Below are 24,494 nucleotides of genomic sequence, written 5' to 3' on the forward strand. Positions count from 1 at the left end.
TTACTATTATAATAAAACCTTGGGCTGGGCACGGTGGTTCGTGCCTGTAATCCTAGCACTTTGGGAGGCCGAGGTGGGTGCATCGCCTGAAGTCAGGGGTTTGAGACCAGCCTGGCCAACATGGCGAAACCCCATCTCTACTAAAAAATACAAAAATTAGCCGGGCATAGTGGTGGGCACCTGTAGACCCAGCTACTCTAGAGGCTGAGGCAGGAGAATCGTGTGAACGCAGGGGGCAGAGGTTGCAGTGAGCCGAAATTGTGCCACTTCATTCCAGCCTGGGCATAAGAGTGAAACTCCGTCTGGGTGGGGCAGGGGCGGGAAACTTGAGCCATTTGTCTGTATTCAGTAGATGAAAGACAAAAATAATTATATTTCATCATGTGGTTGCTTTTTATGTCACCATCTGTATTGGTGAAGACAGTGTCTGGGATGTTGGTGTTTATTGGTTAGCGCTGTATTGTTTCATACCTCAGAGATCAGTAGAAATTTGTTTCCTCCAACTGTCCCCATTGTGGAAGGTAGCTGAGGCAAAACTCTGGAAATCTGAAATTTTGCTATGTAGTTCCAGGGGTTAGAGACATTTTAGAAATGCCAGTATGTTCCAGAAACCTTCCTTGGAAACACAGTGTTTCTTTCTCTGTCCTTCGCTTTAGGTTGGTCAGCTCAAGTAGCCTTTTGACGTTGCTGTGGCCATGGCCAACTGGTAGGACCAGCACCCCATACCCCGAAGCCAGGTGAGTGCTTGGGGTGTAGTGTCTGTGGAGTGAAGGTTCCACGCATCCAGCAGGCTTCGGTCAGCTTCTTGGACACTTTAAACTGAGTGCTGCTTCAGCCACCTGCTAGAGAAGATGGAGGGAGGCAGGCCCTCTGGGATCGCACACTGCACCATCTGTATGGGGCTGCCTGGTCCTTCCCTTCAGGTCTCAGGGAAAGAGAAACCATTCTAATTGGTCATTCATTTGAAAACCCTAGGTCTACATAAGATGAGCCTGTCCTCTCTGAGGGGCAGGGGCAGAGGATAATCCTGGCTAGTGGCCTTTGCCCTCTGGCCATTCCCATGATTTCCCAACACTGATAGATGCCATTAGATTTTTTCCTTAATCACCGTGAAGCCCAGGGCCCTGTACTGGTTCTTGGAGCTGGTTGCCCTTACCTTGCCTCATGCCTCATGGCAAAGCTGAGCTTTTCCTGCTGCGTGGAGCTCTTACACAGAGACTGTCAAGAGCTGTCCAGACTTACCAGGGCATTGCTGGGTACCTTGGATTTTCTCTGTTACCATCAAGCCTGGTCAGTGATGTTTTGGCCCAGGGCTACCTACCTGGAGAAGAACGCAAAACTGAAAGATGTCTTAGAACTTGGAGGCAGTCCCTGGGTCAGCTGCTCCATTTGATAGACAGGGACACACATGGGCCAGAGTTGACAGGTGACTTGCCTAGAGGTTCATGCCCCATCGAACAGGATCTTGCTGGCCACGCAGTGTGAGATGTGGCCGCTGTGCTGACCATGGCACAGAACAAGTGTTGCAATCAGTTTTGTGAGGTTTCAGCTCTTATCTTCATATGGCAAGAAAATCTGGGCATGGGCAGGTGATTCAATTGTCAGGAAAACATTTCCAGAACGTCCTCCAAACAAAACGAAACTTTCCTGGTGCTTACATTTTTATTTTTTATGTTTTGAGACAGGGTCTCACTCTGTCACCCAGGCTGGAGTGTAATGGCATAATCATAGCTCACTGCAGCCTCGAACTCCTGGGCTCAAGCTATCCTCCCCGCCTCAGGCTCCTGAATAGCTGGGAATACAGGCGTGTGCAACCACAACCAGCTAATTTTTGTATTTTTTGTAGAGACGGAGTTTGCTGTGTTGACCAAGCTGGTCTTGAACTCCTGGCCTCAAGTGAGTCTCCCGCTTTGGCTTCCCAAAGTATTGGGCATACAGGCAAATTATATCCCAAAAATTTTTTTGGGGTGTAATTTGCATACCATACAATTCACTCATTAAAGTGTGCAATTCAGTTTTTTTTTATATATATATTCAAGAGTTCTACAACTACCACATTTATTTAATTCCAGAACATTTTCTTTACCTCAAAAGGAAACAGCATGGTCATTTGCGGTCACTCCTCATCTCCCCCCTCCCCTTTCTCCTGATGACCTCTAATCCACTTTCTGTCTTTGTTGATTTGCCTGTTGTGGACGTTTATTGTAAGTGGACTCTTAACACTTGTGTAAGTGGCCTTTTGGGTCTGCCTTCTGTTAGTCAACGGGTTTTTGAGGTTCATCCACATTGTAAGCATAAATCAGTGCTTCCTTCTTTTTTATGGCTGAATGATACTCCATTATATGGATGAACCACGTTTTGTTTATCCATTCATTGATTGATGGACATTTGAGTTGTTTCTACTTTTTTAGTTATTGTGAATAGTGCTGCTTTTAACATTCGTGTACAAGCTTTTGTTTGAATACCTGTGTTGCGTTCTTCTTAGTATATACCTAGGGGTGCAGTTACTGGATCATATAGTAACTTTCTGTTTTTCAGGAATTAGCAGACTGTTATCCATGGTGTCTGCACTATTTTATGTTTCCTCACACTTACACAGGGCTCTCAGCTCTTTGGAGACAAGTTCGGACTCTGAGTCTGTGCCAATTTCCTACAGAGAGTTGAGACTTGTCAGAGCCTAATACTTGGTGCTGTTATGCTGTAACTACTATTTGGTAGATGTCAGGCATTAACAGAGACAGAGAGGAGGATTAGGGACTCAGAGTCGCAAAGCCACATAGCTGTCATCATGTTTGCTCACCTCCTTTTTGGAGAAAGGGTCTTGCTCTGTCACCCAGACTTGAGTGCAGTGGTGTTATCATGGCTCACTGAAGCCTCAACATCCTGGGCTCAAGCGATCTTCCCACCTCAGCCTCCCAAGTAGCTGGGACTACCGGGTGCGGGCCACTGTGCCCAGCTTGAGCTCATCTCCTTTGTTGAGGGGTAAGCACCCACAGCTAGCCCAGGGAAGCGAGCGACTGCCTCTTGTCCTGCAGCCCAGGGCATTGTCTGAGGGCAGCAGGGCTGGCTTTGGTTTCTCCCAGACCCCAGGCGGGGTACCCACCCCTCTGCCTGGCCCTTTCTTAACTCAGAATCACATGGTCTGAGCAATAGGTACTTGTTTAGTGAATAAATGAATGGAGGAGACCTCCCTCTTCTCTGTTGCCAGCCAGCAGGGAAGACCTAGCCATAGCATTCAGGCAGTCAGTTTGGGAGTTCACAAGGGAATTCCAGAGGTCGCCCCAGGTTTTCCTTTGACCTGTGCTTGAAGGGACTTGACAGAAGATAGAAAAGCACAGTCTATAAACAGTCGTGGCACACAATGCTTAGTGGTCAAACAGGCAGAAGCCACCCTTGAGTAATTATTTCTTCAGGATTTATAAATGTGTCAGCTTGTATGCACGCTTTGTTGTGGATGTGTAAGACAGCCCAGCATATTGATTGATTTTAGGTTTTCTCCACAAATTGCAAGTTTCAGCTACTCTTGGGTGTGTCTCACTCAGCACCAGCCCACACTTGCTTTCAGTGGAAATTATGGACTGTGATCGGCTGGAGTGTCCCCATTCCTGTCACCCAGGACCACATGGGCGTGGTGGAGGGAGCAGGGCTGGAGGAGGGCTGGCCCTCGGTGTGCCCAGCAGCTCCTTCCCGTGCCTATGGCACGCAGTCTACACATAACACCCACTTGTGTGTACATTTATTCTTGCGGGCGCAGGGGCAGTCTTGCCTGCTCATGGACTTGGTGTCTGCCCTTGAATTTGGCCTGTCAGGTCCTCTTTGTTAAGCAGGCACACACTGCCTAGTGCTGGGTGTTAAGGATCAAAAATGGGTGTGACTATGGAAAATCAGATTGCATCACAGGACAGGTAATGCATGTGGGCCTTGACCAAGATGTGAATGATGCGCAATCTTTCTGATGTAAGAATCCTGCACGTTGGAGCACCATCAAGACATTTCTGACCTTTCGGTTGGCAAGCACCTGGAGTAGACACTGTTCTAGTGGTGTGAGTCAGGTAGTGCCATGGTAGTTGCTTCTGGAATTCACACCTCCTCTCGGGTATTTGCAACATCTAGCAAAAGGACAAGTGGCCAGGCGCAGTGGCTCACACCTGTAATCCCAGCACTTTGGGAGGCTGAGGCAGGTGGATCATTTGAGGTTAGGAGTTCGAGACCAGCCTGGCCAACATGGTGAAACACACCATCTTTACTAAAAGTACAAAATTAGCTGGGTGTGGTGGTGCACGCTTGTAATCCCAGTTACCCGGGAGGCTGAGGCAGGAGAATCGCTTGAGCCCGGGAGGCGGAGGTTGTGGTGAGCCAAGATCATGCCACTGCACTCCAGCATAGGTGACAAAGTGAGACCCTATCTCAAAAAAAAAAAACAAAACAAAGACATGTGTTTACTCTTTGCTCCAGCAAATCCACTTCTGGAAATGTGTCCCAAACATGGTTAGACATAAGGAAGGATTGTGACAAGGATTGCGTTCATTACAACACTCCAGAAACAAACAAAGCTGGGAATGACTTAGATGTGTCAGTGGCTGGACTGGGCAACTCGTGGTGTTGGCTCTGCCTACAGGGTAGTGCCTGAGCCCCTGAGTGAAGGGAGGAGTAGGTGATGTCTTCATTTGTGGTGGTGACAGGATTTCTAGTTGAAATGACAAGCAGAAAAAAGAACAATGTAAAGGAAGAAGAGATGGAGTGTGCTTGTCACTTACCTAAGGAAAGGTGGGGGGATTTGCTCATCTTTTATTTTTACAAACCATAAAGGAACCGCATGGTCACCTTCAGGAGAAGGGATGGAGAGGGCACTGGAGCACTGCGAGACTTCTTCACGTGTCCTTTCTTTGTAGCATCATGTACGGGCTTTATGTAATTACAAAACAAAAGCCAAGTGGTGGCAGTGGAGGGGGAAGCAATCCCTTAAGAACCAAAGACAAAAATGAATGAATCTAGGTGCATGTCAGTTGTGACGCACATTGGTGACTTAACCTCTCAGGACTTATTTCTGATAACTTTAAAACATAGTAGTTTGATTGTAAATGTTTTAGCGAGATATCCAATAGGGGCAAACAAATTTCTTTCTTTCTTTCTTTTTTTGAGACAGAGTCTTGCTCTGTCACCCAGGCTGGAGTGCAGTGGCGCGGTCTCGGCTCACCGCAAGCTCTGCCTCCTGGGTTCACACCATTCTCCTGCCTTAGCCTCCTGAGTAGCTGGGACTACAGGCATCCGCCACCACGCCTGGCTAATTTTTTTGTATTTTTAGTAGAGATGAGGTTTCACCATGTTAGCCAGGATGGTCTCAGTCTCCTCACCTCGTGATCTGCCCACCTCGGCCTCCCAGAGTGCTGGGATTAACGGTGTGAGCCATTGCACCCAGCCAAATTTCTTTCCTTCCTTCCCTTCCTTCCCTTCCTTCCCTCCCCTCCCTCCCCTCCCTCCCCTTGCTCTGTCACCCAGGCTGGAGTGCAGTGGTGCGATCTCGGCTCACTGCACCCTCCGCCTTCAGGTTTCAAGTGGTTCTCTTGCCTCAGCCTCCCAAATAGTTGGGATCACAGGCACCTGCCACCATGCCCGGCTAAAAACAATTTTCTTAAAATCTTCAGCTGTTTTTTGGAATCCTGGTTTTGGTTTCAGGGTAACAATATTAGCATTATTCCTGTTATATATTGTAGGAAAAAACAGGTAATGTCATTAAGAACCAAAATTTACCACACAAAAGAAAAATGCAAATATAAAACCCAAAGCACTAGCTTTTTTTTTTGGCAGGGTCTTGCTCTGTCACTTAGGCTGGAGTGCAGTGGTGTGATCATAACTCACTGCACCCTCCGGCAGTCCTTCCACCTCAGCCTCCCAAGTGGTTGGGACAACAGGGCACCACTATGTCCAGCTAATTTTTAAATTTGGGGTTGTTTGTTTTTTGTTTTTTGAGACAGAGTTTCACTCTTGTTGCCCATGCTGAAGTGCAGTGGCACGATCCAGGCTCACTGCAACCTTTGCCTCCTGGTTTCAAGCGATTCTCCTGTCTCAGCCTCCTGAGTAGCTGGGATTACAGGCATGCACCACCACGCCTGGCTAATTTTGTATTTTTAGTAGAGACAGGGTTTCTCCATGTTGGTCAGGCTGGTCTCGAACTCCGACCTCTGATCCACCCACCTCAACCTCCCAAAGTGCTGGGATTACAGGTGTGAACCACTGCACCTGGCCAAGACCTGAAGTACTTTAAATAAAACGCTTAATTCTAATTCTGCCTGGGGAATGTGGTAATTGTGTAAGACACTTCTGGGGTTGTATCAAAAGGACCCACAGAGCCCCCACTGGCACGGATGGGACAAGCAAGAGTGAACAAGAACAAGGAGCCCCTGAGTTAGATGTGTTAAAAATCCAAGGCTGGCTGGATGCCGTGGCTCACACCTGTAATCCCAGCACTTTGGGAGGCTGAGGCAGGTGGATCATTTGAGGTCAGGAGTTCAAGACCAGCCTGGCCAATATGGTGAAACCCTGTCTCTATTGAAAATATAAAAATTAACTGGGCGATAGTAATGCCAGCTATTCGAGAGGCTGAGGCAGGAGAATTGCTTGAGCCTGGGAGGCGGAGGTTGCAGTGAGCCGAGATTGCGCCACTGCACTCCAGTCTGGGTGACAGAGTAAGACTGTCTCAAAAAAAAAAAAAAAAGAAAAAGGAACCCAAGTGTTTTAAGCTGGCTGTGTTTATACGCACCTGCCATCCAAGCTGTTCTGGAGGCCGAGGCCATAGGATCGCCTGAGCTCAGGAGTTTGAGTCTAGCCTGGGCAATGTAGCGGGACCCCCTCAGCTTTAAAAAGAAAAAAAAAAAAAAAAAAAAGACCCACAGTTTCTTATTGATGAAGAAATTCACTGGTCTCCTTCGGTAGGAGTTAGGGAGCTAGCTCGTTTTGAAAATTGGTAGAAGGAAAGCAACAGGCATTTTTCCTGCATCTTCTCTGTGGGCTGCACACTGTAAGAACGAGACTGTGGGTGAGGGCAAGGTTCCCTCGCGGGGCAGTGCTGGCCCACAGAACTGCCTAGGGTGACAGGGATGCTCTACACCGTCTGCCCTACGTGGCACTTAACATAGCATGACTGAGGACGCCGAGTTTAATTTTGTCTATTTAAATAGCCACATGTGGCTAATGGGCAGCACAGCTATTGATGTATTTTAGCAAATTAATATGAAATGACAGAATTTTAAGTTTATTGCAGGCACCTAGTGAATTGGGGGGTCCAGACTGTGAGGTCCAGACAGTGATTCTCCCTAGCCACTGGCCCCCAAGGAGGGTGTCCTGTGCTTCCACAGGGATGTGCACTCACCACGCCTCAAGGTCTAGTTTACGAGAAATTGGGGGCATGTGGACTTATGCCACAGGGACACCATTTGCCAAACCAACAGTGGGAAACAGAACAAGCATCCTAACTGTCTGAACATATGATTGTGTCAGTAAGGGGACCTAGGGATTTCAACCAGATGTGACTCCAACAAAGACAGAAGGTTGATTGTGAAATTGTCAAAGGTGGGATCACAGTGTTGTGGTCATGCTTGTTGTGTAAAGATAAATACTGAACCCTTTAGCACAAATGCATGTTTCATAGGATTTGCCTCCTGGAAGCTAGTAGGGGAGAGAGGGAGAAAGGAGTGGCATGTAGAAGACACGAGGGTGGTCCCCGATGGGCGTGGACCTGGGTGGTAAGCACCTACAGTTAATCACACCATTCTCTACTCTGTGGGTGGATTTGAAATTTCCTTAATGAAAAGTGTGAAAATTGGATTTGGCCCAGGTCTTCCCTCAGGGAGCTTCATGACTGGATCATCTAGAAGAGGGGAAATGGCCATTTATAAAAGCTGAGGTGGAGGCCAGTTGGGGGTAGTTTAGGAGGCCACCTGGGGGTAGTTCAAATTCAAGCAGAAAACCATGAGCAGAGACTGGAATTACCAGAAGAAACTGTGGCCTGTCAGCCCACCAGACAGCCTCTCTTACACACTTTTATTTTCTGTAATAACAACACTCACTGCTACCCTTCGTGGAGCCCTCAGGAAATGTTAGCAATAAAGTGGATGCTGTTCCCATTTTACAGGTGAGGAAGCTGAGGCCCTTGGGGGTGAATCAGGCTTTCTGGCTTTGTCCGGACAGCTGAGGGCAGCTTCCGCACCATGAGCTTCTGGGCCTCCTTCCTGTCCCCTTCCTGCTCAGTACCTGGGGCACATCTGACCACCACTCCAGTACCCTGACTCTGTGATAAAAACCATTCTCCCCTCCCCATTGGGATTGTCCATCCACAGCAGTCGTAGCCCATCACGAGTGGATAAAGTAGGTGGTTAGCTGGACTTGCACATGACTGTTTCATGAACAGTAGTGCTTAAGAGTTGTGATCTAGGGATCCAGCGAACAGTGTGTGAGGGACTTCAGCTCTGCCTCTCTCAGGTCTGTGCTGTGCCTGCTGTGCCCCCCACTCCAGTGTTCTCCTTGGGGCTCCTGAGGCAGCTCCCAGTAGGTGGCCTATCGTTGGCACCCCAAGGGTGTCCCTGATCCCTAAGTAGAAACTTAAGCAGGTGTTTGGACGAATAAACGAGTGAAACACCTTGTGACGTTGAGGCCTGTGGCACTTCTCCAATAGTGTGTTAGTGTAAAACCACTGTGTCACGCCTTTTGGTCCCGGCACTTTGGGAGGCCAAGGCGGGTGGATCTCTTGAGCCTAGGAGTTTGAGACCACCCTGGGCAACGTGGTGAGACCGAGTCTCTACAAAAATACAAAAATTAGCCAGGTGTGGTGGTACGTGCCTTTATTCCCAGCTACTCAGGAAGTTGAGGTGGGAGGCTTGCTCGAGCCCTGGAGGTCGGGGCTGCAGTGAGCCATGATCATGGCTCTGCATTCCAGCCTGGACAACAGAGTGAGACCTCATCTTTTTTTTAAAAAAAAAAGAGCCACCACGGCGGTTTTGTTTTATTTGGATTTTAAGCAGTGTGGGGCCTGTGATAAGGCCTGGCGGAGGTGGGGCTCTGCTGGTAGTAGCTCTTGTGATTCCAGCCCTCTGAGGCCACTTCCTCTTTCTGCCTTGGCTCCTCCTTGGTGAATTCTCCCTTACGTGTCCCACATTCTCATACTCCCAGGCATTGGATCTTTCGCTGGGAGATGGTCCTGAATTCCCATATGTACAGTGGGCTTGCTGCAGCCTCCTGCAGTTTTTCTGTGGGGCTCATGGTTGGTGGTGACATAGAGACTGCTTGCCCTGATGGCTGACGGCTGTGTGGTTGTTTGGGGTCTTGTTGTACAAAAGGAGCGTGTTTACTGGAGGACCCAGTTCTGTGCTGTTGGGGTCACAGCAAACCTGCTTTTGCTTGTTAGTATTTTAGTAGCTCTAGAGGGGTTCATAGCTATTGGAATTAGTATTTTTGTTTTTGTTTTGTTTTCTCACCTCTTTAAAAAAACATGTAAAATTCACATGGTAGAAAATTCACCAGTTTTGACATTTTAAAGTGTGTTGTTTAGTGGCATTTAACCCATTCACAGTATTGTGCAACCATCACCTGTAATTCTAGAACTTTTTTTTTTTTTTTGAGACGGAGTCTCGCTCTGTCGCCCAGGCTGGAGTGCAGTGGCCGGATCTGAGCTCACTGCAAGCTCCGCCTCCCAGGTTTACACCATTCTCCTGCCTCAGCCTCCCGAGTAGCTGGGACTACAGGCACCCGCCACTTCGCCCGGCTAGTTTTTTGTATTTTTTAGTAGAGACGGGGTTTCACCGGGTTAGGCAGGATGATCTCGATCTCCTGACCTCGTGATCCGCCTGTCTTGGCCTCCCAAAGTGCTGGGATTACAGGCTTGAGCTACCGCCCCTGGCCTTCTAGAACATTTTCATTACCTTTCCCCCTCCCGTGAAAAGAAACCTTGTCCCCATTAGCAGTAACTCCTTTTTCCTTGACTCTGCTCTCCACCCTCCCAGCAGCCACTGATTCTACTTTTTGTCTCTGGGTTTGCCTCTTCTGGCATTTCATATAAACGGGATCATGCAATATGTGACCTTTTTGTCTGACCTTTTTTCACTTAGCATGATGTTCAGTCACATTGTGTCAGAGCTTCATTCCTTTTTATGGCCAAATAATATTCCATTGTCTAGATGGACCACATTTTGTTTATCCATTCATCCATTGATGGACATTTGGGTTGTTTTCTAGTTTTTGGCTGTTGTAGATAATGCTGCTTTTAACATTCACCTGCACATTTTTGTTTGACTACCTATATTCACCTCTCTTGGATATACCTAGAAGTGGACTTGCAGGACACCCAGTAGCATGGTGACTCTGTGGGCTGGAGGCCCTGCCCAGGCTTATGTGGGAACTCTGCATTTAACTTTTTGAGGAACTGGCAGACTGTTTTCCACATCACTCTACTGTTTTACTTTCCACTGTTTTCCACGCTGCTCTACCATTTTACTTTCCACCATGCAGTGTATGAGGGTCCCAATTTCTCCACATCCTTACCAGTACTTATTTGGCTTTTTTGATTGTAGCCATCCTAGTGGGTGTGAAGCGGTTTCTCATGGTGGTTTTGATTTGCATTTCCCTTATGACTAATGACACTGAGACAGAGCCTTTTTCACATGCTTATTAGTGATTTGTCTCTCTTTTTTGGAGAAATGTCTTTTCAAGTCTTTTGACCATTTTAAAATTGGATTGCTTGTCTTTTTGTTGCTGAGTTGTAAGGATACTTCATATGTTCTGGACACTAGACCCTTACCCAGGTGTATGATTTGCTATAATTTTTTCCCATTCTATGGGTTTTTTTCCCCACTCTATAATGCCCTTTGCACAAAAGATTTTAATTTTGATGCAGTCCAAATTATCTTTTTTCTTTTTTTGATGTTGTGCTTTGGTGTCATATGTAAGACTGTTTGCCAAACACAAAGTCATGACATTTTTCTCCTGTGTTTTCTTCTAAGAGTTTTATAGATTTAGCTCCTAATACTTGGATCTTTCATCCATTTTGAGTTAATTTTCATATATGGGGTGAGATAAAGATTTTGTTTTGTTTTTATTTTTTTTGTAAAGACAGTCTCACTATGTTGCCCAGGCCAGTCTCAAACTCTTGGCCTTACGTGATCCTCTCGCCTCAGCCTTCCAAAGTGTTGGGATTACAGGCGTGAGCCACTGCACGGTGCCTGGCCAGGTTTTGTTTGGTTTTGATCATTATCTTTTCTGTCGGCATGAAGACATTTTGGCTTACTAACCAGGAAGGAGGTTGAAGGGCAGTGGTAGTTGGGAGTTCTGAAAGTACTTTTTCAAATCTGTTTAATAAATGCGTATCCATTGCCTCTTCCTTGCAAAGCATTGTGCCTGGATGGGCCCTTGGATGGTAGTGCTAGAGAAATAGGTGTCCCTTGATATCTTGGGGGTTGAAGCCCACAAACAGAGAGATGAGTAAATAGCATGTCAAGTGGTGATGAGGCAGGAAAGGGGATAGAGACCCCCTGGGGAGCATCTGTGGAGGGGAGGCATTTCTCACTTTGCAGTATCAGCTGAGACCTGGGGGAGTGGAGATGCAAAGGCCCTGAGGTGGGAGTGCGTCCAGCTGAGAGAACAGGAGAGGGGTTGGTTATACTTGGGGGATGGGCACAGGGGTGGCTGGATATGGTCAGAGAGGCCAGCAGGACCTTCTGGCCAGGGCTTTGCTTCTGTGTTATTATGTTTTACTAAAGAAGCACTGATACAGACAGACCCTCCACTCCCCCATCATGTATACTTCATGGCTTAGCTGTTGCCCAGAGGTTGGTGTAGGTGTCTATACCCAGACTCCTCCCACCCCTGAGGGAAAGAGTTCCATTTGCAAGGTAGAGTTCCATTTGCAAGGTAGAGTTCCATTTGCAAAGTAGGATTTCTATCCCAGCCCTTACAGCTGTGCAGGAACGTGCTGCAAGGATTGTTTGTGGGTAGACCCACGGGCTGGGGCTGCTTTGAGAGCAGAAAGTTTGTTTCATCATAGAAGTAGGTTTTCCCGCTGGCTGTGATCCTCCCTGTGGCTCTGTGATGCTGCAGGATGCTTGTAGGGAGGAGCTTGAGGAAGGGCGCGTGGGCAGGGCCTCCAGCCCACAGCGTCACCACGTTGCTGGGTGCCCTGATGAAAATGGCAAGAGATGAATCTTTGGTTCCCTCACTTTCCACTTGACATTTCCTTCCAGGAACTGAGAAGGCTTCTCTGGCCCTTGGAATTTTCTGTGCCAGATCTCCCTGCCATTTCCAGTCTCAGGCCTTGATCGAGCTGGTGGTCAGGGCCACAGCTCAGCCTGGCTCAGCCCTGAGAGACTGCAGCCCTGGAAGGGTTAAGGCCTCCCATTTTGTGATGTGACGCCCGATGGCCACGTAGCAGATGGCATGGAAATGGCAGGCGTAACCCTTCGTAGGCCACGTAGGCTCACAGCCCAGGAGGCATCTGGGAGGGGACAGAGAGCTAGGCCCTTCCCACAGAATGGGAGCATAGCCAGCCCTCACAGTGACGTTCTGCAGCTGGGACTCTGGTCCCTGCTTACCTGTGGAGGTTTCTAAGACTGCTCGGATTCCCCATCACAGGCGGCACCTTGTTTCTATGTCGTGTGTTCCTTGGGCAGCATCTGTTTCTCTGGGGCCGCAGGGTTGGGCTTGGGCACGGGCCCTGGCCAACAGCGGCGCAGGTGTGGGGCCACTTGAAGCACGGCCTCAAGTGAGGGCAGTGTTGGGCACTGAGCAGTTCTGAGATGTCACACGCACAAACCAAGTCTTAATCTTCAGTGTGAGCACAGGGAGCTATTGGTGGTTGTGTTGTGTTGTGTTGTGTTGTGTTGTTTTTGAGACGGAGTCTCTCTGTCTCTCAGGCTAGAATGCAGTGGCACAATCTCGGCTCACTGCAACCTCCACCTCCCGGGTTCAAGCAATTCTCCTGCTTCAGCTTTCTGGGTAGCTGGGATTAAAGGCGCCCACCACCGTGCTAGCTAATTTTTAAATTTTTTCGTAGAGATGGGGTTTCACCATGTTGGCCAGGCTGGTCTCGAAGTCCTGATCTCAAATGATCTGCCAGCCTCAGGATCCCAAAGTGCTGGGATTACAAGCGTAAGCCACTGCTCCCAGCCTAGCAGTAATTTTAAAGATGCTTATTTGCTACCTGTCTTTTTCTTCATAAAACCTGTGATCAGTTTAGGTGTGCTTTTTCCTATGGTCTGGTACAACTTGGGGGTGAAGACAGGCTTTCATCTCATGTTACCCGGAAGGGCCCCCAAGCTGAGACACAGGGCCAATGTACAGAAGCAGCTAATTGTGATCCTTGTGGGGCTCTTTCGTGGCCCGTGTGTGGACACTATTGTCCCTGGTTTTGGGAGTTTTCAGGCAATCATCTGTGTCTCTGGAAGATGGCATAATCTCTACACCATCTTCCCTGGTTAAGAACTATGCTTCTCCAGTTTATTTTTTTCCCTAGATGACACCAGAGAGGGAGGTTGGGGTCTGGGGACCTGTCTGTCCCAGGCTGGCCCTGCACAATTCTGTGGTGAGTCTGAGCGGTGGGGCACACCATGGGAGGGCTGTTGGTTATTGGGAACAGTGATCTATTTTCTAGAGACAACTTAGGCCCAAAACAGCTTTGCTCTGCACAGAGTGCTGGAGTGAGAGGCTACCAGAGCGGCTCTCCACTGTGCAGGCTTAGTGTGAGTTACATTTAGGAATTTGCAGACCATCTAGATGTTACTTATTTTTAGAGACAGGGTCCAGGCGGTTTCAAACTCCTGGGCTCAAGCATTCCACCTGCTTTGGCCTCCGTAGTAGCTGGAACTACATGCACACGTGCCACCAGACTTGAAAGGTTTTATTTTTAAAACATTGATGGTCACTTGAGTGTATATATAATATACCTGGGTATGTTTCCGTGATGTTTTGCTCTCTAGGTTTACTTTGTTAAATGTATCCAAAAAAAAAAAAAAAATAAATCCAGCCTGGGCAACATGGTTGAAACTCTGTCTCTACAAAAATTAGCCCAGTATGGTGGTGCCCACCTGTGATCTCGGGAGGCTAAGGTGGGAGGATCGCTTCAGCCCGGGAGGTTGAAGCTACAGTAAGCTGTAGTCACGCCACTGCACTCCATCCTGAGCAAGAGAGTGAGATCCTGTCTAAAAAGCTTAATAAATTGATTTAAAAAAATATTTTGGAGGCATCATTTACAAGTCCTCTACCTGAAACACATGAGATTTTAAGTGTGCATTTATTTGTAAGTGGGAAAGCCGGAGGTGCCTTTTCTTTTTACTTCCTTCATTCTTTTATTTATCTTATATTAAAAAAAATTTTTTTTTTTGTAGAGACAGGGTCTTGCCATGTTGCCCAGGCTGATCTTGAGCTCCTGTCCTCAAGGGATCCTCTTGCCTTACCTTCCAAAGTGCTGGGATTAACAGGCATGAGCCACTGCACCTGGCCCCTTTCATTCTTAATTACCTGCATTTCTGAGTAGCTCTAGAACCAAGGACTAGAGATGATGGGATGGATGTCCTGGTTGTTGCCTCAGACCCTGCCCACTGTTTGGTGATGGGAACCAGCTTATATTCATGGGTCTTAACATTTCAGATGAAATGCTAGGAAGGGACCCTGCGATTCAGCAGCACAGCACTAGGCACACCTCGGTTGTCACATGTGCCCTGTTAGGAGGAGGCAGTAGATACCCCTCTCCCTCTGTCAGAGCTGAGCATGGCACTTGTAAATAGCGCCTTCCTGGAAGTGCTGGGTAAGGAACACCTGTGGGGGCTGTTGCTCACCCCCCTCCAGGGAACGCTCGTGCTCAAATTTATGTATTTGGTGGCCTGAGGGGAGGTACTTCACTTGAATTGGATGTGTGCTGCTCATGTCTTTTTGGAGTGTGTTCTGTGCCTTTTGACAGCTTTCAGGTTTCTCTTCTTCAGGACCTGTTAAAGGTTTCAGGCCTCCTCTCACAGGCTAGGGGGCAGTCGAGATCCCCCCACCACAAAGGTGCTGGGGGTTATGTAGGGGCTTTTTGTTCATCGTATTCAGCTGAATACAAGTGTGGCCTCTGTACCGGGCTGCTTTCTTTCACCAAGCAACCTCATTACATTTAAAAAAACACTCTTTTTTTTGTTCGTTTTGTTTGAGACGGAGTTTCGCTCTTGTCTCCCAGGCTGGAGTACAGTGGCATGATCTCAGCTCACTGCAACCTCCACCTCCTGGTTTCAAACAATTCCCCTGCCTCAGCCTCCCGAGTAGCTGGGATTACAGGGGCCCGCCACTACGCCCAGCTAATTTTTTGTATTTTTAGTAGAGATGGGGTTTCACCATGTTGGCCAGGCTGGTCTTGAACTCCTGACCTTGTCATCCGCCTGCCTCAGCCTCCCAAAATGCTGATATTACAGGAGTGAGCCACCGCACCCGGCTGAGATTCAGACTTTTAAAAAGTGGGGTGGGCGTGGTGGCTTCCTCCTGTAATCCCAGCACCTTGGGATTACAGCCGGATCATGAGGTCAGGAGATCGAGACCATCCTGGCCAACACGGTGAAACCCCGTCTGTACTAAAATACAAAAAATAAAAAAATAAAATTAGCTGTGTGTGGTGGTGCATGCCTGTAATCTCGCAGCTACTTGGGAGGCTGAGGCAGGGGAATCGCTTGAACTAGGGAGGTGGAGATTGCAGTGAGCCAAGATCACACCACTGCACTCCAGCCTGACGACAGAACGAGACTCTGTCTCAAAAAGAAAAAAAAGTTTGAATCTCTTCTACCTTCTCTGGGTATAAGAAAAAAAGAAAATAAAACCAAAAGAGTTTGAATCTCCTTTTATTTTGGCTTCATCTGCTTTTCTTGGAGACTAATTTTCACAGTGCTGTATATTTCTGTCACGTCACCATTTCTGCTACCGTTTCCTCTTTCTTCCATCTCTACAAATCTAGACTCTACCCTTTGGGGCCCAGCTCAAATGAAGCATTTCTAGATTCTTCTCTCTTCCTTTGGACCAGCATGCTCGATACCTTTTCCAGTGTTGCCTTGTAACAAAATAGTGATTTGCACACATCTCCCAGGCCTTGCTGGGTCTGCGCTCCTGTGAGGGCTGAGACCTGAGCTGCTCCTCTGCCTGTCCTCCACTGAGGATGTGCCTCTGGGAGGTCAGTGTCTGGCGCAGGGTGAATCTTTGTCGTCAGGCATGGTCGAGTTGAGGAGACCATCATTGGTCCCTGTCCCATGGGGCCAGGTGGGCTGTGAATTAGAAGGGGTGTCCCAGGCACTGATCAGGCTCCTCATGCTGCAGAAGTTTCCTTCTGAGTTCACGCATCATCCAGATGTGCAACAGCCAACAAGTCAGTTCTTGTGGCTTCTCTGGAAGCTGACATTACCATGTTTTCGGCATGAAGTAGAACCAACGAGCAAGGTTGCTGTGCCAGTGAGTTGAGGACGTTCTGTGGCTCTATCCAGCTTGATGAGAAATTGCGGGGCCAACAAAGTAGTGTGGATTGAAGTGAAGTAGGCGGGTGGGAATGTGTGTGAGACTCAGCAGGGCTCGGGGCTCCTTTACATGCTCTACAACTTGGTGATTCCGGCCCTTGTGTCTGAAAACCATACTTTGTGGTTTTCCATATTCTTGAGACAAGTAGATCAGTAGCTGTGTGGATGCTGATTGCTCTTGAGAACTACTGTTCTTTTACTCAGAATTAAATGCAGAAGAAAGACTTTTTTTCTTCTTTTTTTTAGAGACAGGGTCTTGCTCTGTTGCCCAGGCTGCAAGTGCAATGGTGCGATCATTGCAGCCTTGAACCCCTGGACTCAAGCGAGCCTCCCTTCTTGGCCTCCCAAAGTGCTGGGATTATAGACATGAGCCACTGCTCCTGGCCAGAAAGATGTTTTCTGAGACAATTGAGCAAGACTTAGAAGTGGGAGGAGGGGATGAAAAACTGTGCATGCGTATGAGTATACACGCGTGTGTTGTGCAAGATTGCTCTGTGTGTAACTAGTGTATGCTTTGCAGGGCAGGGAGGTGTCTGTCTGCTGTCCCACTGTTTCCTTTGTCTGTCATCTGCCTTTTCCTACAGGGTCAGATGCTCTTACTTCTTGGGCACCATGTGTTCCTTGTCCCCTTCCCAGTCTTCTTGTTGCCCTTGGCTTCCCTGGAGCCCACAGCCCTGGTGGGGCCAAGGAGTCCCTGCTCAGGCACTGTGAGCCTTGCTGTGGCTGTCAGAGGCTAACGGGGAGACTGCCCATCTTGTGGGAAGCCTTTGTAACAGTGACTTGGCACCTTCAACAGGACAGAAGAATGTGTTAGTTCCATCTCCTGTTTTTGTAAAGTGGTTGTTTACCTGTTGAACTGCATCAGCCTCTCAACCAGGCAGAAGATTTAGAGAATCCATGTCAGACCCCAAGTCCAGGGAGCCCCAGTGTGAGCTGGACAGGACATAGATCGCCCCCAGGCTGGGGGGTGAAGTGACGTGCAGAATTGAAGGACTAAGGCAGGGCGTGGCAGTGGGTAGGACAGGTCCTGGTGGTTCTACTTAACCCCTGGGCTGGGGCTGGGCTGAGGAGCTGAAGCCACAGGCAAAATGTACCACACGAAGACCTTTAGCCACCCACAGTAACTTTGTTTTGGGACCTTGATTCATTCTGTGGGACAGGACATGGTGTAGGTTACCTGCCTGTCCAGATCCTGCCTCGGAGTGGGACAGTCATGTGTAGGGCAGAGCATTAGTTGGGGGAGGTCACACTGGCTGGGTGTGGACCTTGTCCTCCTGTGCGTCCCCCCAAAACCAGGTAATGCGTCCTCAGGGTTTCCCTGGCACAAATGACCTCGCTTTCCCTCAGTCCTCAAAGGTGATGGTCAGTCCTGGTTACCTGGGAAGCCCGTGCCCTGTGACTCCCTTCCTGCCACTGGGCATCCCTGAGCCCCCATTCCTCCAGCAATCAGCCTCAGTGGTGTGTTTGGTTCACACCTTGCGCTTGCACTGTGACTGAAACCTCCCTTCCTCAGTGAGGCTTCTCCTGGGCCCCCAGGCTGGGCTTGTGCCCCTCAGGTCATTCTCAGCCCCGTGCTTTTCCTTAGGGCTTTGGTGTGATTCTCAGGCACCTGTGCTTAGGGAGTGCTTGTTTCTGTAACTGGGTTAAAGTTTCATCCACTGCAGCAATTGAGTTTATAGCACATAATTTCCTTCTACCGGGGACCTATTTATCTTGAGTGTTCTAAGTGTGGGCTTTTAGGGCACTATAAAATTGACCCTGTAGCAAGCTGTCTTGTCTGCACATAGCACTTTTTGAAACTAAATTTCCTTCTGACTTGTCAAAAGAGTTAACCTTGAATCCTTGCCCTGGGTTGAATTTACACATTCGAGTCCGTCCGCTGTCCCCCGCACATAGAAGGTCTTGCTCTATTGCCCAGGCTGGAGTGCAATGGCAAAGTCACAGCTCACTGCAGCCTTGACCTCCTGGACTCAAGCAGTCCTTCCACCTCAGCCTCCTGCGTAGCTGAGACCACAGGCATGCACCACCACAACTGGCTGTTTTTTAATTTTTTTAATTTATTTTTTGAGATGGAGTCTCACTCTGTCGCCCAGGCTGGAATGCAGTGGTGCGATCTCAGCTCACTGCAACCTCTGCCTCCTGGGTTCAAGCAGTTCTCTGCCTCAGCCTCCCGAGTAGCTGGGCTTACAGGTGCCTGCCACCACGCCTGGCTCATTTTTGTGTTTTTAGTAGAGATGGGGTTTCACCATCTTGGCCAGGCTGGTCTCAAACTCCTGGCCTCGTGATCCACCCGCCTTGGCCTCCCAAAGTGCTAGGACTACAGGCATGAACCACCACGCCTGGTCAAATTTTGTGTGTGTGTGGGTTTTTTTTTTTTTTTTGAGACAGTTTTGCTCTGTCACCCAGGCTGGAATGCAGTGGCACGATCTTGGCTCACTGCAAGCACCGCCTCCCGGGTTCATGCCATTCTCCTGGCTCAGCCTCCCAAGTATCTGGGACTACAGGTGCCCACCACCACCACACCCGGCTAATTCTTTGTGTTTTGTTTAGTAGAGATGGGGTTTCACTGTGTTAGCCAGGATGGTCTTGATCTCCTGACCTTGTAATCCTCTCTCCTTGGCCTCCCAAAGTGCTGGGATTACAGGCATGAGCCACCACGCCCGGCCTATGTTTTGTTTTTGTGTTTGTTTTTTGTTTTTGTTTTGCTTTTGAGACAGAGTTTTTCGTTCTTGTTGCCCAGGCTGGAGTGCAGTGGTGCAATCTCAGCTCACCGCAACTTCCACCTCCTGGGTTAAGCGATTCTCCTGCCTCAGCCCCTGGAGTAGCTGGGAGTACAGGTATGCACCACCACACCCGGCTAACTTTGTATTTTTAGTAGAGATGGGGTTTCTCCATGTTGGTCAGGCTGGTCTTGAACTCCCAACCTCAGGTGATCCACCCACCTCAGCCTCCCAAAGTGCTGGGATTACAGGCATGAGCCACTGCACCCAGCTTAAAACATTTTTATCAGGAGGCCAGGTGCAGTGGCTCACGCCTGTAATCCCAGCACTTTGGGAGGCTGAGGTGGGTGGATCACCTGAGCTCAGGAGTGTGAGACTAGCCTGGGCAACATGGTAAAATCCCATCTGTTCCAAAAATACAGAAAATTAGCTGGGCGTGTTGGCACCCACCAGTGGTCCCAGCTAGGGGAAGATCGCTTGAACCTGGGAGGTGGAGGTTGCAGTGAGCTGAGATCAAGACATTGCCCCCATCCTGGGTGAGAGTGAGACCTTGTCTCAAAAAATAAAGAAAAAAGAAAAAACATTTATTGGAGATGAAGTCTCCCTTTGTTGCCCAGGCTTATCTTGAATTCCTAGGCTCTAGTGATCCTCCCTCCTCGGCCTCCCAAAGAGTTGGGATTGCAGGTGTGAACCACTGCACCTGCCCCCCCACCCTCTTAGAGTTCTGGTTTTGAAACCTACTTTTGTCTGTAGTCCATTCTGCTCTAAGGCTGATTTTGGAAAAGTAGATTTGTTCCAACACGATTGATGTGTTAAGAGGACCGTTGAGGTGTAACACAAATGTTGGCAATGGTTGCGTCTGGTTTTGTTCAGATTCTTCTGAACACTAGGCTAGGGATTGGAAAACTGCGGCCCACCAAGTGGTGGCCTGTTTTGGTAAATAAAGTTTAATTCACAGACACGCCCATTCAGGTATGTACAGTTGGGCCTCCATATCCTTGTGTTTTGCGTCTTTGAGTTCTATCAACTGTGGATTGAAAATATTTGGGGTAAGCAGGCATGGTGGTATGTGCTTGTAATTCTAGCTACTTGGGAGGCTGAGGCAGGGGGATCTCTTGAGTCCAGGAGCTTGAGACCAGCCTGGGCAACGCAGTGGGACCCCATCTCTTAAAGAAATTATTTTTGGGGGCCGGGCATGGTAACTCACAACTGTAATCCTAGCACTTTGGGAGGCCGAGGTGGGTGGATTGCCTGAGTTCAGGAGTTCGAGACCAGCCTGGGCAACACAGTGAAACCCCGTCTCTACTAAAATACAAAATATTAGCCAGGCATGGTGGCGTGTGCCTGTAGTCCCAGCTACTCAGGAGGCTGAGGCAGGAGAATTGCTTGAACCCGGGAGACGGAGGTTGCAGTGAGCCGAGATCACACCACTCCACTCCAGCCTGGGTGACAGAGCAAGACTTTGGCTCTTAAAAAAAAATTTTTTTTGGAAGAAAAAAAATGGAAAAAACAGTACAACATAAAATAATACAAATAAAACTATAGTATAACAGCTGTTTACATAGCATTTACATTTTATGGAGTATTATAAGTAATCTAGAGGTGACTTACTAAAGCATATGGAAGGATGTACATAGGTTGTATGCTAATACTACACCATTGTATATCTGGGATTGAGCATCTGGGAATTTTGGCATCCAAGGGGTTCCTGGAAATAATCCTCCAAGGGTCTCGAGGGAGAGCCGTCCTGTCAGAACCACAGAGCTGAGGACTCCTGACAGAGACTAAATGGCCCGCAGAGCCAAAATTATTTACTGTGTAGCATTTTAAGAAAACGTTTGCCAACTCTTGCATTAGGTGAATCTAGAAAACTGTTCCCAGTTTAATAGAGCACCTGTGAGTACATGAAATAAAACTGCCCATACCTCAGACATGCACCAAGCCCCTGCGAGGTCCCACACTTTGCAGGCCACACCCCATCCCTTTCTGGAGTCAGACAGCCTCCCTCCAGCAGAAATGGCAACCCACCCATGCCCACAGCAAGCAGCAAGTCTTCCCCGAGGTGAGGGTCAGACATGCAACGTTTGTGTATTTCTCAGCCACTGAGCGTGTATGCAGCTGTGCTGCCCGTATATCCACATGTGTCATTGCTTGGGCTTCTATTGTATGTCATAGGTGAAGTTTTGAAGTACTGTGTCCCTAACCCCCTTATGTCCATAAGCCCTGTGTTTTTATCACATGGGTTTGCATCCTGCAGTGGTTTTTAGGAGTGCTGCCTCTGTTGTGCTACAGCAAAACTTAACCATACTTTGAAGGTAAAGGCAAACACCAGAAGGTTCGCTGTCATTCATGACAATAAAGTCGTAATCACTTAATATCTCATCTGGACCCCTTGGTGTGAGAGGGCAAGGTCAAGCCCAGATTGCCACAGGTGCAGTGTTCCCCTTGTCCTTTGGAGTCTTCAGGTCTGACTTTGAGTGGTTGATGGGGCCTTCTGATGGCTGACCAGATACTTTCGTGCCTCGGTTTCCCCACCTGCAAAAAGGCGGCTGATGAGAGTATTTACCTTACAGGTGGTTGTGGGGTAAATGCTCAATCATTGTTAGGTGTTTTGCCTTTAAAAATTAGAAGATCCCCATGCTTCTATTAATTACAAAGGAGCAATAGATTTGGATCAGACCCTGAGGATCCTCGTGCTGAAAGTGAGTTTGAAGTGTCCGATCCAGTCCCCCAACTCAGAGCACTCCTATCTGTGATACCTCTGTTCACGCACCCAGTATATACAGCACACCTACTCTGTGACTGACACTCTTCCAGAAGTGGGGCCACCCCAGGGACATGGACAAGATGTTGTACCTGCTGTCACAGAGTCTGTTATCTGGTGAGTGGTTGGGATATTCTGAGGGCTCATACCTTCTGGCTGCAGGTTCTTCCCAGGGGCCTCCCATTGCCCCAGGCAGGGCAAGTCTAGATTCAGTCTTGCCTGGAGACATCTGAGAATGGCTGTTCCATCCTCCTCCTCACATGTATGCAGCTCTCCTTTGAGCCCCACCTGTGCCTTTCACTCCAGGTGAATGCAGTTTAAACATGATTAACAAGGGCAGGCGCGGTGGCTCACGCCTGTAATCCCAGCACTTTGGGAGGCTGAGACAGGCGGATCACGAGGTCGGGAGATTGAGACCATCCTGGCTAACATGGTGAAACCCTGTCTCTACTAAAAAATACAAAAAATTAGCCAGGCGTGGTGGCGGGCATCTGTAGTCCCAGCTGCTGGGAGGCTGAGGCAGAAGAATGGCATGAACCCGGGAGGCGGAGCTTGCAGTGAGCCGAGATGATGCCACTGCACTCCAGCCTAGGCGACAGAGCTAGACTCCTTGTCAAAAAAATAAAATATAAGAATAACAAAAGGCCCTTTGTAGCATACCGTGGAAGACTCATCAGAGTGGCCACCTAGACAGAGGTGTGGTGGCCTGAGTTCAGACCTAGCCTGGACCTTCCCCCAGCCAGACTTCAGTTGCCTGTACCTTGTGGGGTGACACATGCCTGTCTCCATCTCATGCAGGCTCTCAGTGAGAGGCACTTGGCTCCAGCCAGCGTGCACCTCCCCACTGCTGGTCTTGTCCTAGGACCACAGCAGGGAGACGATCTCTCATTCTGGGGTCTTTGAAGGCTCAGGGGGCTCCTAGCCAGCTGGCTGGGCTGGGGTCCATCCTGATAACATGTGAGAGAGAAGATGCCTATCTCTGGTGTGTCTTTATTTTCAGGCCACCAAGGGTTATGAACCCAGCTTCAGCCAGTGAGTAGTAGTAGACATCTGTTCTCCTTTTGAGAAAGCCTTTAGTTCAGGACTCACCACGGCTTTCCGTTTCTTGCCTTGAGACCCTGCTGGCTCAGCTGCTTGGCGCATGCGGTTCCCCTGCCTGGAACGTCTCACCTGATTCCTTTTCCTGCCCTGGCCTCAGTCTGGGAGACGCCATCTCAGTCCCCATGTCTTGGAGTTTTTAATGAAAGCACTTTACTTGTTTGCTCCTCTTTGCCCTGTAGGGCAACCCCGGGAATCACATGCTTCATGAGGCTAACTTACAGAAACGTAGGCGTAACTCAGCAGTGCATACCAAGCCTATACTCTTTGCTCTACACTGAAAGTGAAGATGAATGGGGGAAGAAAGTTTATTCTATTTAAGAGCTCAACATTGAGTTGCGGGGAGAGAATGAAACTCCTGAGTGGCACGGAGATTGTTGCCAGGGCCCTCATCATAGTCCTGGTGAGGTACGCTGTGGCCTGGTGGTCACTGTGGTAGCCACTCAGGGAGGCTTGTGGCCCATGTAGAAGGCGAGCTGTGGGGATGAGCTGAGGGGTTTAGGTTGCCTGTTTAGATTTTGAGAGTCTCTAGCACGTGGCACAGAAGATAGATGATTTAAGCTGTGTGAACATCTTCAATAAACACTGTGGAAGAAGGGGCAGTGGTACCCTCTCTCGGCCCACTGAAGCTTCTGTGTCCATCTTGTGTCCTTGGTCCTGTGTGTTGGAGTGTTGGAGGAGCTGGCCTCCTCCGCCGTCTCTCCAGAGCTTCTCACCCTGGGGAGCCTCCTTCCTCCTCGCCTGGATGCGGTACTGTCTTTCTTTGTTAGTTTCTTTCTGTCCTTTTTTCTTTAAGAAACAAGGCGTCACTATGTTGCCCAGGCTGGACTCATACACCTAGGCTCAAGTGATGCTCCTGCCTTGGTCTCCTGAGTAGCTGGGACTACAGGCATGTGCCACTGTGCCTGGCTTCACACTCGTGCTTTTGATTCTTATCCTTAGCAGGTGGGGCTGTTGTTTTATCTGGTTTTCTTTTTTAATCCTTGCTTTCTTTGAGTACAGGACTGATTCATAGTCACTGTTAACAGAAAGAATTCAAGCAATACAGAAATGTTTACTATAGTAAGTGAAAGTTTCTTAATAATCTACTCTTCAGAGATTACTACTACTGATTTTGGTCCAGTTCCTTTCAGTTTTGATCTTAGTGAAGTTGCTTTCATTTTTTCCCCTGTATACACCTTTTTTAAAAAAAAACCATGCAGATGGTACTATGCTATTCTGCAACTTTTCTCTCACAGTTCTTTCCATTTTTCTTCACATAGTATTGGCTGTGAAGTAGGGATGGGGAAACTGAGACTCAGACCTTGTTTCTTAAAGAGAAAAGTTTGGGTTGACTTTAGAATTTGAGAGTCTCTAGCATGTGGCACAGAAGGTAGGTGACTTAAGCTGCGTGGACATCTTCGA

General features: G+C 48.5%; 1 protein-coding gene across 8 annotated transcripts in view; it reads left to right on the forward strand.

Moving 5' to 3' along the window:
* The window catches only part of GATAD2A (GATA zinc finger domain containing 2A), a 124,266-nt gene that overhangs the window by 48,586 nt on the left and 51,186 nt on the right, over positions 1 to 24,494 (forward strand). For 2 of the 8 annotated variants that reach the window (XM_025367181.1, XM_025367187.1), the window contains one exon: positions 657 to 737. The exons of 5 other annotated variants lie outside the window; for them this stretch is intronic. The gene's annotated coding sequence lies outside the window, so the exon portion shown is untranslated. Of the gene's footprint in view, positions 1 to 656; positions 738 to 22,089; positions 22,110 to 24,494 lie in introns of those variants that run through there. One more of the 8 variants, XM_025367183.1, reaches the window with a different exon arrangement.

The sequence above is a fragment of the Theropithecus gelada genome, chromosome 19 (assembly GCF_003255815.1).
Source record: "Theropithecus gelada isolate Dixy chromosome 19, Tgel_1.0, whole genome shotgun sequence".
Taxonomy (NCBI): domain Eukaryota; kingdom Metazoa; phylum Chordata; class Mammalia; order Primates; family Cercopithecidae; genus Theropithecus; species Theropithecus gelada.